Source organism: Cyrtonyx montezumae, unplaced genomic scaffold, assembly GCF_038088225.1.
Source record: "Cyrtonyx montezumae isolate F1298 unplaced genomic scaffold, pur_monq_1.0 scaffold_5, whole genome shotgun sequence".
NCBI classification, from domain to species: domain Eukaryota; kingdom Metazoa; phylum Chordata; class Aves; order Galliformes; family Odontophoridae; genus Cyrtonyx; species Cyrtonyx montezumae.
Window position 1 is genome coordinate 1,212,610 of NW_027072056.1, and position 14,962 is coordinate 1,227,571.

Genomic DNA, 14,962 nt, shown 5'->3' on the forward strand with positions numbered 1-14,962 from the left:
TCAAAGTACTTCACTGAGCAGGGAGAGGAGAAATGTCCACTGGGCTTCAGGACAAACACACTCCTCCCTCCTTCTTGCAGGCTCAGCCAGAGGAGGCACAGGAGCAGCACCAGGCTGCCTGTGATCCACCTGCTTATTACAGATACAGAAATTCCATTATGCTGCCTTGCTGCTCCTCATGTTTTGCATCTGTGAGGAATGACTGATGCATGCATTGTGCTGAAGATGCTATTCCTCTTGTAGCACAAACTTAACAGTCTCTAAAGAGCCCACAGTTGTGCAGGCTGGACAAGGAGGAAGGAAGCAGGACCGTCACCTGACTGGGGTGTTCAACACGGCTCTGCTGTGGTTTGAAGTCTTCTTTGCCACAGCAGCACTGCTTTCTTTCATGACCCATACCTCCTGCAGTCTCTTCCCTCCGTGTGAAAACCACAGAAAGCAGCATGCTGCTGCTATGACACCCCATTACAGAGTATGTAGGCTTGTCATCTCCCTGCTTTAGGTGCTCTTCTCACCAGCTGTGCAAGGCTACCCTGAAGCTTTTTAAGTAATGGTGAACACCAAAGGACTGCTCTCAGTATTTGAAACATAGTGCTTATACAAGCCAAGATAGTAAAAAATAGCCATTGAAATTTGCCTGCCCAGCTGTTTTGAAATTATGTTATCTATCTTTAAAAATAAAGGGGTTCAGAAAACCCTTTTGGCAGTCTGGACAAGCCTACTAGGACCTCCCACACTCACCAGCATTGTCAAATCTAACTCTTCTTCCAGCTATGACTTCCTTCTCCTCTCAACCAGTATGGATTCTACTGTTGTTGCTCCAGGAGCTGCAGGAATGCAGAAATGCAGCTCCTTCCTTACAGTGTCATCGCTGTATTCATTATTTATATATAGTACAGGTGGCTCTTCACTGGCTCAGTCCTGCCTCCACTGAAAAGTGTGTGAACAGTACTGATGTGATGAGACACTTCAGGATCCTGCCCTGTATCTATCAACATGCCACAACACAGTTAATACCTTAAGAAGGAAGCAGCACTCAGACACACCAACTGTTGCATTATACTATTCCTGCAAAATGAGGAGGAGGCAAAGAAAACTCAAGCATATACAAATCATCTCCCACTAAAATTTCAGGCCTCTTTTAATAGGGGAAGCATATTCAGCCTCCCAGTTCCTGGCGTCCTAAAGATGTCATATTAATGGGAAGATCATCATGTTTCTGGGTAAAACCACTGATATATTTTCTAGCAGCTGGTTAGGATTCAATGTGAACAAACTCATTGTCATCTCAGCTGCACACTTCTGGATGACAGAGAAATAAATGCAAAAACTGTACTCAAAAGTCTGCTGGCATTTACAGGACTAATTCAGTCAAGCATTTCACAATGATGTTACACAGTGCTGTAGTTCTGTAGATGTATATCTCAAGGACTTGTTTGCTTATAGCTTATATTTCAGCTAGCAAATAGTTACTATTTTCAGTCTAAAAATGTTTGTCCCAGGGCCTGAAAACCTCCCTATAGCAGAGTCACTCTGGGAGCACTCCCTGGCACACAGTGCCTGGGAGCAGGTTCTCTCTGAGCTCATGGCAAATGGGAAATAGCTCAGTGCTCTCACGTCTCCTTCTTGTAGAGAGCAGCAGCACCTGTGGGACATCCCAGGTACAAGGCCTTGCTTATCCTGCACTCACCTACTCACCTGCCACAGCCTTAATGTGGCAGTGTGAGCCCTGAGGCACAACCTTAGGGCATAACCTTCTGCTTTCATTGTGCTACTGGAAAACAACAAGTATCCAGAAGATGAATTCAACCCCAACAGACCTGGCCAAGTCCTCCCAAAGCCACTCTCCTCAGATGTCCACAGCAGTCTCATAACTGTTCACTATTGTTCCACTAGATTTCAACTTCCAAAGGTTGGTGTCTCGACAAACTGAAGTAGAGACAGAAGAGGTGGCTCTGGAGAATAGCTGCCTATTGGTTCTCATTTTCATGAGCTTAGGAGGCATTTCCATATCTTGGACTACTCGTAAGGAGACTGTGAATTTGAAGATTGCTCTAGAATGTACTGAACTTAGACAGCTGCCTTACTGTTGTGCTCAGTGTTTTGTGCTACCAAACTGAATGGTTCTCCTGCAATTTCCTGTAAATCTGGCCTTAATGCTCGAGTTATTGATTATTTTTTTAATGTTCTCTGGTAAACTTGTTAGGTGGATGCACTTTCTACGTATCTTGCTGATTCAGACATATCGTTTTATCAACCTCTCTTCTGGCCCTTATTTTACAGTCTGTATTGATTTTCAAACTGAATAATATGCTTTTAATCACTTTACTCATTTCTGCTTCAGCCAGCATCCCAGTGAAAGCTTAGCTATCTTATCTGCTGAGTTTGGGAGTTCTAAGAAGGCATGCATTCAGTCATACTGAGCACTGTAAATCCAGCAAGGACTGTACTTTATCATAGCCTGATACCGAGTATAAACAAGTATTGTTACATTGAACAAAAAAGGTCAGAAATATTACTGTCCTACATTAGCTGCTATGGACTTCATTGTGCACACTCAGGAAAGCTTCCTATTTCATGCAGAATTTAGTCTAACCGATTCACTGGATCAGAAACCCCACTGCTGCTACGGCTGTATTTGTGCAAGAAATGGAAGCTGGCCACCGCCGTGCTTGGGTTTCCTCAGCCCTTCATCCCAGGACACTGTGTTAGGAGAGGAACTCTGTGACCACACTGCCTGCTCGTGTTTGCCTCTGGGGTTCCTGAGTGCCACCAGAAAGCCATCTCAGCACGAGGCTGGATGCTGACAGGACTGCTAGTTGCAGCATCATGTGTTGAATCCTGGCCTGGGAAATGATGCCATGCTTTGTGTCTGCCCCAGAGACTGATCTGCCTGGCTGCAAGCCCAGGGACAGCAGCACAGAAATGCTGTCTAAGCCTTTGGTCAGCCTTAGCTTGGTCGAACTAAATCAACATTTTCACTGGTTTGCTGTTTCATGGTGATATGTCCAGCCATGTTTAGAAACAGATCTTTGACCTCAGGAGCCTTGGTGTGCTATGCCGGTTCATTGGTTTCCCTGAATGCCCCCATTCTGGGCTTATCAATGGCCAGATGGTGCCACGCCTGCTGGAGGAGTCCACAAGCAGCCGAGCTCCTGCCAGCAGGCACGGACAACCAGCTGTATTATTTCCTGTCCATATCCATATTCTCTGTGTGAGGAAATGTGCTGCTGCCAGTGCCAACCAAGTGGTCAGTCAGAACAGATTACCAACACTGTATTTCTGATAGTTTTTTATTTTCTTCTCGTTTTAGTAGGAAGTCAGATAAAAGACAACGTTTTTACAAACCTCCAATATTTACTATAAGCTTTCCTGCAGGACTTCAATGTCGAGGCCCCAACTGGAGCTGTCCAGCCTGGCTGCCCCAGCCTGACTTCCAGCTATCTCCATGACTCAGCTATTTGTCTCCACATGTCTCCAGAATTATTGAAAGCTATTCCATGCCTTGCGTGGTATTTGCAGTAGATAAGATGTATATTCATTGCCTTTGTAACTGTACAAAGATCACAAATTGAGCTTGTCCCTTACTAGAGGTAAGGAAGTAAAGAAACGAGTGTGAGAACTAAAATCGGATTCCAGTGATTTTAAAGGTCAAATGAAAGACAAAACAGGAGAAGAAAACAGGGATTAGAAAGTGCTTTGAAGAAATCTAATGAGTTTCTCAAAGAAAACACAAGGCACTGAGAGATTGGGAAAACTCAATCACTGAGGCTAAACCGCCTTTTCTGATTCCAAATACCATCACCTTTGTGATCACAAAGCCAAGACAAAGTTGTTACCAAACATCCTCTTCAGGTGCAGTATTGAGAATTAAGCTAGATGTCACAAGAACAGGATTTTGGAATATATGGCTGATGGATAGATAAATTGTGCAACCTGAGAAAAAGAGATGTCATTAAGTCCCGGGTGCCACCTGCTCTCCTCCAGCTGTGAACCATCCTGCTCTGATCCCTAGACTGCAGGATCTCTCCTGTGTGCCTTCTTTTCAGCCAGGCACTTGCAAAACATCATTAATGGCTTTCTGAATAAGGTCTGTTTTTAAAATACCAGTCTTTTCTCATAAAGGTTGTTTAATTCATAGGGAGGAACTTTCACCAGTCTACTAATTCTAAAAGAATTTCAAGCTGTGTACAACATTGCTGCTAGTGGGAGTTAAATAAATGAAAGGCCTTAGGTAAAGAACAAAAATATAGTTCTTTTATGTGAGGATTTATCAGATATCAGATAAACTCCATGTTCAAGATCACGTGGAGTTTTGAGCAGAACTAGAAATATGTGTCTGAATTTGTGGCTCCTTGACTCCTCATCCAGGTCAGGGGAAAAACTCCGCCTGAGACAAAGCTTCTCAAATGGGGAAGCCAAATACATGCACCAACCTCCAAAGAGCACCAGCCTTCCTACACCTCAGGCTGTCCTTCTGGCCGTGGCTGGCATCACAGATCTTCCATCTATGTCTCACCCACTGTCAGCATCACCTGGGAAAGAGTGTCACAGGCAGGCAAAAAGCAGAAGTAGTCTGGCTGTGTTCCTGTCCTAATGTGTTTTCTTTCGTGTAAAAAGCCATGCAGTGTGCAGGAGTGTAGTTTAGCGTGGTATTTCCTTTAAGGATGTTTTGTTAAGAAGGGAGTAAGATGGCTGGAGAGTAGAAAGTGCAAGATAAAATGAAATGCCAGAAGAAAGATGGGAGGAAAAAGGTTAGTATAGACAGTCTGAACATAGAGGCAGGCAAGTGAGAGTTGTCGTGGCCATTCTTCAGCCAGGAGGACCCCAGCCACAGCTCTGCAGTCCCTCTCCTCCCTTGTAGCTGGGGAGGGTATGCAGGCCCTGAGCAAGACAGGGGACAAAGAAAATATGTGGAAGGAAACATGATAGAATCGAATGATAGAATCACCAAGGTTGGAAAAGACCTCCAAGATCATCCAGTTCAACTGCCCACGTACTGCCAGTATTTCCCATTAAACCATATCCCTTAGAACAACATCTAAATGTTTCTCAAACACCTCCAGGAAGGGTGACTCCACCATCTCACTGAGCAGCCTGTTTCAGCACCTGAACACTCTTTCAGAGAAGAAAGTTTTCCTAATATCCAGCCTGAATGTCCCCTGGAGCAACTTGAGGCCATCTCCTCTTATACACAGTTACACAGGAGGAAAGGCTGATGACCATCTTCATCACAACCTCATTTCAGGCAGTTGTAGAGAATGAGAAGGTCTCCTCTGAGCCTCCTCTTCTCCAGACTGAACAACCCCAGTTCCCTCAGCTGCTCCCCATAAGACTTGTGCTCCAGACCCCTCACAGCTTCGCTGCCCATCTCTGAACAGGGCCTCAGTGTCTTTCTTGTAGCGAGGGACCCAAAACTGAACACAGTACTCGAGGTGTAGTCTCACCAGTGCTGAGTACTGGGGACAATCACATGCTCCTGCTGCCTGCACTATTTCTGATACAAACCAGGACACCCTTGGCCTTCTTGGCCAACTGGGCACACTGCTGTCTTATGTTCAGTCAAGCATCAACCAACACCCCCTGGTCTTTTTGTTCTACAGTCTTCCAGCCATTCTGCCGCAAACTTGGCGTGTTGCCTGGAGTTGTCATGTTCAAAGTGCAGGACCCAGCACTTGGTATTGTTGAACTTCATCCTATTGGCCTCAGCCCAGCTATCCAGCCTCTCCAGATCCTCTTGTAGTGCATTCTTACCCCCAGGCAGATCAACGCTTCCTCCCAGCTTGGTGTCATCTGCAAACATACTGAAGGCACACTGATTCTCCTCATCCAGGTCATCAATAAAGATATTAAACAGGCCCCAGTACCAACTCCTGGGGAACACCATTCATGACTGATGGAGTTGAAACAGGAGTGGGAGAAGAGAGACAGTGTGAAAGAAGATACATGCCTTATCTCTTCCTGCTCATGCCTTTTGATGGCAGGCTGTGAGGAGTGGTGCCTGCTGTGCAGGATGTGCTCAGTGCGAGGTCTGCTGCCCCAGCAGGGAAGGAGTCTCTGCTGAGGCTGAGGGGCCCCTCCAGCTCTGGGGCACAGCAGCAGTATGGGGTGACAAAGGCACTGAAGCAGCACCGGTTCTCCAAAATACCCATGTCTGCAGAGAGATGCTGACCTTAGCTCACATGGCAGATCAGGTGCCAGGCACAGCCACCACCATATGGCAGTGAGATTACTGCCAGTGTGTGCTGAGCAAGAGGCACAGCCTGCTATGGGCCAAGTGGGGGTCCACAGTGGGCTATACACACAGGGATGTTCTCAAGCCCCCTTGTCCTTTCCCTGCATTTCCTATGTTATGTACCCTTCTCCCAGCTATCATGCCGAGCAGAGCATGGAAGATGCCTTCCTACGATCCACTTACACTTTTGTACTATGATCTCTTTTGGAGAATATTTACAGAAGGATTTTTTGAGCAGCATAGAAATGCCACTGTGGCCTCATCCCATGTGATGTACCTGTTCCCCTGCCAGGCTGCTGGAGCCCAGAAGAGCTGTGTCTGGCCACTCCATGACTCTTGTGGATGTACTGAGATGTGCTCTGACCATTCAGCTTGTAACATGGAGAAGGATGTACCAGCCTGTGAAGACTGGGAACAATTTGGATGATTTCTTATACAGGGCTGGCCCAGGCCTGGCTCTGCTAAACATGAACAGAATTACAAAGAATTACTCATGAAGAGTCCTGACCAGGTATAAGAACCCCTTTTTTCCAGACTCTACTCCCACAGATATGATGTTGGGCTAACACTATGGCCTCCCTTTTCCTTTGCAAATCCACGCTGGCAGCGATTGTCTTATCTACAATCCATATCTACACCTCTTCCCAGCTGCTGATTCTGCTGGTTCCAGCCTTGAGGTTGTCCAGATTGTCCCTTTGTTTAAGACCTCTGCACTAAACATGCTAATCCCCAGTAAGCAATCAAATATCCCCATCTGCGCTTCTATAATTTCCTTTGGCACCATGGTAGGACTTCTCTGTTTTAATTAATTAGAGCAGGATGCCTTGTCAAGACTTAGCTGCACTGATTTCTCATTATGTTATCATAATACCATTTAGCAACACCACCCTTCTCAGCAAAAGAAACGGATCCCAGCCCCCTGAAGGCAGCACAGCGAGACAAAGAGAACTCAGCAGGGCCCACACTAATACTCAGCTGAACTCTTGTGAAGTGGCTGCCTTTCCTTCCCAGGAGATATTCCAGTTCTTGCCTACTCACAAAAACAGAAATGCATTTCCTTAATTTGTTTTTCTTTGTAGGCATGATCACTTAGTATCAACTTCTTAATCTGTTTGTGCACTGCTTGGTGTCTCTGCTGTGTCTGTTCATTATATCCTATTAGTGAAAGCTTGAATTTAGTGGCATCAGTTGTTAGTACCATTGTTTGCCCTTTTCCAGCTAAACAACCAATTTCAAATTGTACTGAGCCTGTGTCATATTTTGCAGTAGCCTAAGACTCAAAGCCCACAAAATGAGAAGGAAGACATTTGCTTTTATTTTAGCACAGACTCTCCCAGACTTGCTTAGCAGGCTACCACTGTCAGCAGCAGTGGCTGAGGACAGTGAGATCTCCCAGCTCTGAGCTGTGCATGCTACACTGAGACAGGATGCAAAACTCTTCTGCTGCATCTATTTATTGCCATCTCTGACCCACACACCTAGTCCCCAAACCTCTCCTTAGCTCCAAACTTTAGGAAGCCCAACCTCAGCGACTCCCTACCCTTGGTCTCACACTTCCCCATGTGTGTTCCCACCTCTTAAAGCAGTGTGTGGTGCCTGCAGGTGCACTGACCTGCCATTTGTGCACAAATCACCCAGGTTGCAGTTTGCATTCATTTCTGGCCAGCTCCCTGACGAAACTCCCTTTGTCAGCACCTGCAGACCAACAGAACTGGATGCAGTCTCTGCTACATGTGGACCAGGCTCATTTACAAAGCTCTGAAGCTGTGTACCCCTGTGCTGTGAGCTTTCCTTGGGAAGAAGCAGCGCTGGAAGGTCTGTGTGTGTAAAGAGCTTGTGGCAGGAAGATGAGACTCATGTCAAGCATGGTGCAGTTTAACAGCAGGCAGCATCAGCAGAGCATTGAGAGTTAGGAAAGTAATGTTTGGGCAACCAGAGCAACAAATGTAAGGAAGGATTCTCTGCCTTGCTTCAAGTAAGAACCCATCAAATGGCCTTCTGCTGGCTCGTTGTGTGCAGATAACATCCCAGATGCACGCTGCTAGGATTTGAAGTGCATACACTCTGAAAAGGGGTTGGCAGTAAAAAGCACAAGGTATTTTAAAATAGGTATAGAGTTGCAGGAATGGCGTTGCCTGGTTTTAAGGCCTGGGGTTTGGCTGCATGAATCACAGGACAGACAGTTTGGATCCCCTTGAATCTCTTGCTTTTGACAAAGCTTCAAGTGAAATTTAAAGCCAAGAAATTGTCCGCGCATCTACAGGCTGTGTTCAAGCTCTGACGTGGAGGGCCATCTAGTGGAAAGTCTCTTCGTGCTGTTTTTCACACCACATCCTGAGCAAAGGAATTCTTGCCGGTAACCACCTCCGGAAACGCACTTTTTGAGCTGCCCATTCCCTGCTCTGCCACTGCAGCATCCTCCCGTGCAACTTTAGGAAGCTTTCCTTATAACAAACAAGCAAAAAAAAAAAAAAAAAAAAAAAAAAGAAAAGAACCAAATGACCCGGTTTCAATTTTTGTTCTCGCTAATTCACATTCAAAAAGGCTCAGTGCAAATCTTGGACAGCACTGGGATGCTATATAGCACAGAAATGCAAGAGTGTCTGCCTAATGCTTCATCCCTGCTGTTTGGCTGAATGCATCAGGTATTTTCTGCAGAAATACTAAGTGTTCTGAGCTAGACTCTCTGGTCGAAGAACAGCTATAGAAAACACCGGAGCCATTTCAGAGAGGTTTGGGTTCATACTTGCAGCTGCTCACTGGTGCAGTGAGGAGGGAGAGGTGGGTCCTGCAGCAGCTGCAAGGTTACCTAGGAATCCCATCACAGATCTGGAAAACAGCTCGGATTTCAGGAAGTCTGGACAAACCCTGTATATTTGGGTTTTTATCATGTTCTCAAACTTCTACCACATTAGAGCTTATGAGCCCTTTAACACAGGGCGTTTTTGTTTGTTGTCTTTTCCCCATCGATGTGAAGCTGTCACTGTCAAATTTTTAATTTCTAAAAAAAGCTCTGCTTCCTTTCCAGCCTTTCTCCAGTGGAGATAATCACACCGCCCTTCTATGCCAGCTTGCCACCTCATTTCATGAAACGTGAAAAAAAAATGTAATATTTTCTAAGAGCTCTGCCTCTATCGTGTGTGCAGCAGCCATGTCCCCTGCCCTGCCCGTGTCACCTTGCTGTCTGCCTGTTGCTCTGAGGCACTGGGGGCACCTTAGTGCTGGGGTGTGGAGGACCTGGTCTCCATCTCCTTACAGAAGGGGCTGATGACCACAGTTTTGCATGGAACAGCAACACACATCAGGCAGAGCAGCACACAGCTTCAAAGTCATGGATAGGTGATGAAGACCTGCAAGTGATGAGGCACAGTGACATTTCTGGTACTTGGAATGTTGGGATGGAGCACAAGGGAGGAAATCATGGTCCCCACTGCTGTGCCACTCGTGCCATTTCTGTGACGACACACATACCTATGTGTCAGGCCAGACTTCCTGCTTGGCTGGAAAACTCATTAACGGGCAAAGGAAGAAGGTAACTCACTCTGTGGCTGGCTTCTGCCCATTCTGGTGTGCTGGGATGGGCCAGGCTCTGAACAGTCTCTGGATGACTGACTGTGCAGCTCTGCCAGCGCAGGCCATGTAGCTGTGATGGTGCACTCAGCTGCTCTCCCTCTTACAATGCTGCTTGTGTCCTATTTCATAGGTTTGCACATAGGAACAGAAATCACAGCATTCTGCTACAGTTCAGTGCCATGGCTCCAGGCTCCAGGCCACGGGTGTGCTGCTCCTGGTCCCTGGGCACCACACTGGCTTCTGCTGACACATTGCTGTTGGTTGGAAAGGGGATACTGCCCACTGGGAAGGGAAAAATATGACAGCTTAATGTGCTTGAGTGCTATCTAGGCACATCAGCTGGCTTGGAAGCTGTAATAACCCCTTTTGGGGAGAGATTGTTCTGTACCAGAGTGATGGAAGCACCAATGCCATGAGAGCATAAAAAACAAAGAATAGCGCCTGACAAATCACCCCCCTCCAAATGCCCTGGCAGCTAGAAGACCTATAAAAAAACCTTATTTTAAAACCTTTTGTTAACTAGTGTAGCTGCAAACCCAATGATGACCTTGGCACGGTCAGTACTCGTGACACATTAATGAAGCATTCTGGCAGAGGCTGAGTTCTTTCAGTGTTACTCTTTTCTCTGCTGCAACTGCAGCAATATGTTAATGGTCGTGCTTCACTATCAGAAGAGTCTTACCTGTAATGCCGTATTCTTACTGCAGACATCATTAAAAGACTTCAGTGTGCCTGTTCAGAAGTTTTGCCTTCCAGCTGGGAGGTCAGGCGGCAGCAGCCAGCAAGCTGCTGGTCCTGGCCACTGCCACCAAGCACACAGGAGGTGAGAAAGCAAAACAAATGACACACACTGTCAAACAGCACCTCTAGGTCTGCTAGCAAGCTGCCATTAAGAGCCAGTGCTTTATCCTAAGACACACATCTTGCCACTTTAAAATAGCACTTGATTTTGACATGCTAATTGCTACCCCCAGTACAAATCCACATGCAGATTTGTTTATAAAATGTATGCTTGATGACTGCACCAACTGTAAGCATTTGCAATGGCAATGATACCAAGTGCACTGCTGGTGCTTTCAGAGGCTTCATTTTCCATCTTTGAAATTTTCTTTCATTTGCCTGTTGTGGAACATGGGCTGTGTATCTATGGCTACTTCACCTGTGTTTCCATTTTTGGTTTCCTGACTGAGCCTTTAACAAAGCCTTCAGAGGACTTAATATGTACTCTGTTAAAGAATGATACAAAATTAAGCAGGGAAACAAATTCACACAAAACAGTCATTAAAGTTTTTCCTCAAGTCATCATACAAGCATCTCCTCCTGCAGAATCAGAGAAAATGTTGCCTGTAGCTTGTATTTGGATGTCTGTGGTAGTATGCATTTTTCCACTCCCACGCTGAATGATCATTTCACATCTGAGACAGCAATGACAACAGCAGTTCAATAAACTGGAGCTACACTTGTCTCATCTGCCCAGATATCCATGACACATAGGCATATAGTACAGTCATCTCACAGAGTCACAGAATGCTTTGGGTTGGAAGGGGGCTCATAGCTATGGGCAGGAGCATCCCCCCCCCCCCCCCCAAGCTCTCTGCGCAGCAGTGCTAGGGCCTCACCCCCTCACAGTTATGAATTTTCCCCTATTCTTACATTCCAGAATATAAGAAGAATGGATAAACTTTTGAATAAATGACTTGTATATTTGTATTTAAACATTTCTGTAGTCAGGTTCTCAAGGTGCCACGTCCTTCCCTTCTATTTCTATGCTAAGTACTATTGTTATTAATAACAATCCTAAATTTTGCTGCAGACACTGGCTCACAAGTAGACGAGAACAGAGTAGCAATTAACTTAATGCAAGCCCTGGAAAATAGTCAGATAAGTAGCAAAGATTGTTCACTTCAACCTGGCAGCATCGTCTGACAGATGTCTGGAAAGAAAATCCTCCATATCTCATTACCCATCCTCTGCAGCCTGCAAAACCAAGAAATACCGATACAAATCCATCAATAATTAAATTTAAGCTGATAATAGCAGAAAACTCAACTGGATTGAGGATGTTAGTCTCTTCACTGGTTCATTCACTGGCAGGAAATAGCCTGGGTCAAATTCATTCTGAGAGCCATTCCTGGAAACAAATACAGCAGTCTCAGCAGACAGTTTTCCCTGAGTCTCTGCAGGCTCAAAGAATCGATTACATTCTTTTGGGAGAGAAGATCATAAAATAGCATAGTTTGCTTTCTGTGAATTTCTCCTGCCCATGGTTTTCTTCATTCACCTGCCACCAACATGTCCTCCTCCTTCCCCCAGTCCTCCTTCGCTGTACACCAGGGATCCCCTCTGCCCTCTTGCCACACCAGTGACTGTATGCTCTCGTTCCCCTTCTCTCAAGGGTCCTCTTCTGCCTTCCCTGTGCCAAGGGCACTGTGCTTCTGCTGAACAGTCTGTTCACGTGCCCCTCATTTGCAGTTTTCTGATTTCACATCTCTTTCATGTCCACTGATGTTCAAAGCAACTCAGGACAGATTGAATTAAACAGAAGGGATGATGCAGTTCTCCTGGAGCTAACCTTTTGGACCTGATGGACAGCCACAGGGAAACAGCCTGAAACGAAGCAACAGCAGAAAGCACAGTTCAGGGAACTGTAAGTTGAAAACATTTTGGGTAGAAAAAGAATGTTCCACTGCAGTGCATAACAGTACTGTGGGTGAGCTGCTGCTCTATGTACTGTGTATTTACTGGTGCATGGAACAGGGCTGTGATTTATACCCAAAGCTAAGGCTATGGATGGCTATGGCCATGGATAGCTATGACTACGTATGGCCTTAGAAATGGACTTAGACCTGGAGTTCTGTCATCACAGGAGCTGCTTTACCTGAGTGACTATGAACAGGTATGGACACCTAAACAGGACTAGTACAATCTCCTCCAGCAAAGGGCAGTGGGTGTCATCTGTGAGGCAGGAACACCTGTATGAGAGCTACCCAGTCCCTGAGGAGCAGTGACACACTGTCCTAGGGATAGAGCTGGTGCAGGAACCACCTGAAATGCCATGGGAGCTAGGAGCTCCTTCCTGGCCAGATGCACTTCTGTGGATCATTAAGGATAGTCTTATTGACCTTGAATTGAACATAAAGTAGGCTTCACCTGCAAATGTCAGGTACTTGCAGTTGCCTGCTTCTCTTTCCACGTGGCAAATTTGGGTACATCTCTTCTGATGTACATTTCAGAGTTCAGAAACTCAATGCAAAAATTATGTGCATGCATGATTTTCAAGCCTGAATTCTGAAACTACATTTTTTCCAGGTTTTTTCGGATAAAATCAACAGCAGTTCTCAGCCATGAATCAGCAAGATTCCTCCGATTGAATCTCATGTCTGCTAGCATTTCTACCAGGCCATGGTGTCACCTTGTACAAAGAAGGACTTTGAAGTTTTATACCCTCCCTCTTTCCAAAACAGTGTGCACCAAGTGGGGCTCTCAAAGGCAACATCACTGCAGAGCAATGATTTACCATCTGAAACTTGTGGCTGCATATGCCACTTGTAAAGAAAGACTTCTTGTATTAGAACAGATATTTCATGTAGGATAAAAGCCATCAAATCAATTTCTAATTAACGTATTTTCTCCACAATTGCCCTTAAACTGCTTGCCAGAACAGCAAGGATTCACCTGCTACTTGTTCCCTCCTCCTCCAGGCTTTCAGTAGATAACAGAAGGGCATTCTACCTGTTGCACATTGGACTGGACTGGGGATGTTTTCCAACATGCAACCTTCCAGCCTCTACCACCAAGGACAGATGAGGCTCGCTGGCTGCTATTCATAGCAGGAGCACTCCTCTCTGCCTCCTCCAGCTAACTGGCTGACATTTTAGCTCTGGAAGCTTAGACAGCACAAAAGTTTAAGCTCCTTCCTTGCCTCATCTCCAAGATTCAGCTGAAGCACACTGTGAAAATGGGAGATGAGAACAAGGAGCGACCTATGGCTTTTGTTCCCTTTCCTCTGCTGTGTAGGAGACAGAAGATATCAGCGTTCACTGTCTGATGCACTTTTAGACAGAAGGAGGATGTGCTAAATACTTGCAAAGAGTTGGTCTGTCTGAATGTACTCTGCTTCACACCATTGCCTAAGAGCAGCCTGCTCGTTACCCCAGAGCAGCAATGCTGGCTCTGTGTGGAATGGGTAGGCTGTATGCCATAAGACCCACAGCTCGGAAACTGCAGTTCATGGGAGAGCTGCTGCAGTGGATTAAGCCACTGCTTCACGATTTAGACTTTGCATTTAAGCAGCCTAGAAATGTGTTTTAAGAAGCAAGAAGAGAAAGGCAGGGGATCTGAAGGGAATTAGCTGGGAAGAACAATGATCAGGTTGGAAGCCGTTCACTGGGAGAGGACTGGGATGAGGATGTCAGTGTTATTAATCAATTAAAGCTTTGGTATTTGTGATGATAATAAATTCATCTCTATACTGAAGAATCATGTTGTTGCATCAGATGTTGACTTCACTGCATGCTGAAGTAGAAGTTAGGCTGGCTTTAAGGAGATATCAATAAATCACATTTAGTGGCAGCAGTGTGAGGCTCCAGCTTTGGGCAGCTGAGCTGTTCACATGCACCCCTTCACCTCTTTACTCATTTAATCTTCTCTGAGTTTAGAGCTAATAGAAGCCTCATGAACCACCATCATCTGCATCTCTCTCACCTAGAAACACACGATGACTGCTTTTCCCTAGTCAGAAACAAAAATCCACGTGAGAAATGACACTGATTTGGATGTGTTCCTCCCTGTGTATGGGGAAGTGAAATGCTGGCTCAGGACTCCCACGCTTACCTCCTGATCTTTTATTCCTTAGCAAGGAAGACATTTCCGTGATACCAAGCAGATGGATGAAATATGCATCTTTCCTAAATCAAGCTACATGTGGAAACCCGGAATCTATGTATGGTATGGAAAGCTGCAAGCAGGAGGAATGAGGGGGTGGGGATGGAAGAAGGAGGAGGAAAAGACAGGGGGTGGAGAGTAGCACTGGAGAGCAGCAGTGGTCCAGCCCCTCTGATTCTGAAAAGCATCACTGGAGCCTCAGGATAAAGACCAGCCTTATAGCAGGGCTGGGAGAGAGGATTTCTGCTCTGTGCTAAGACACGGTGAGTA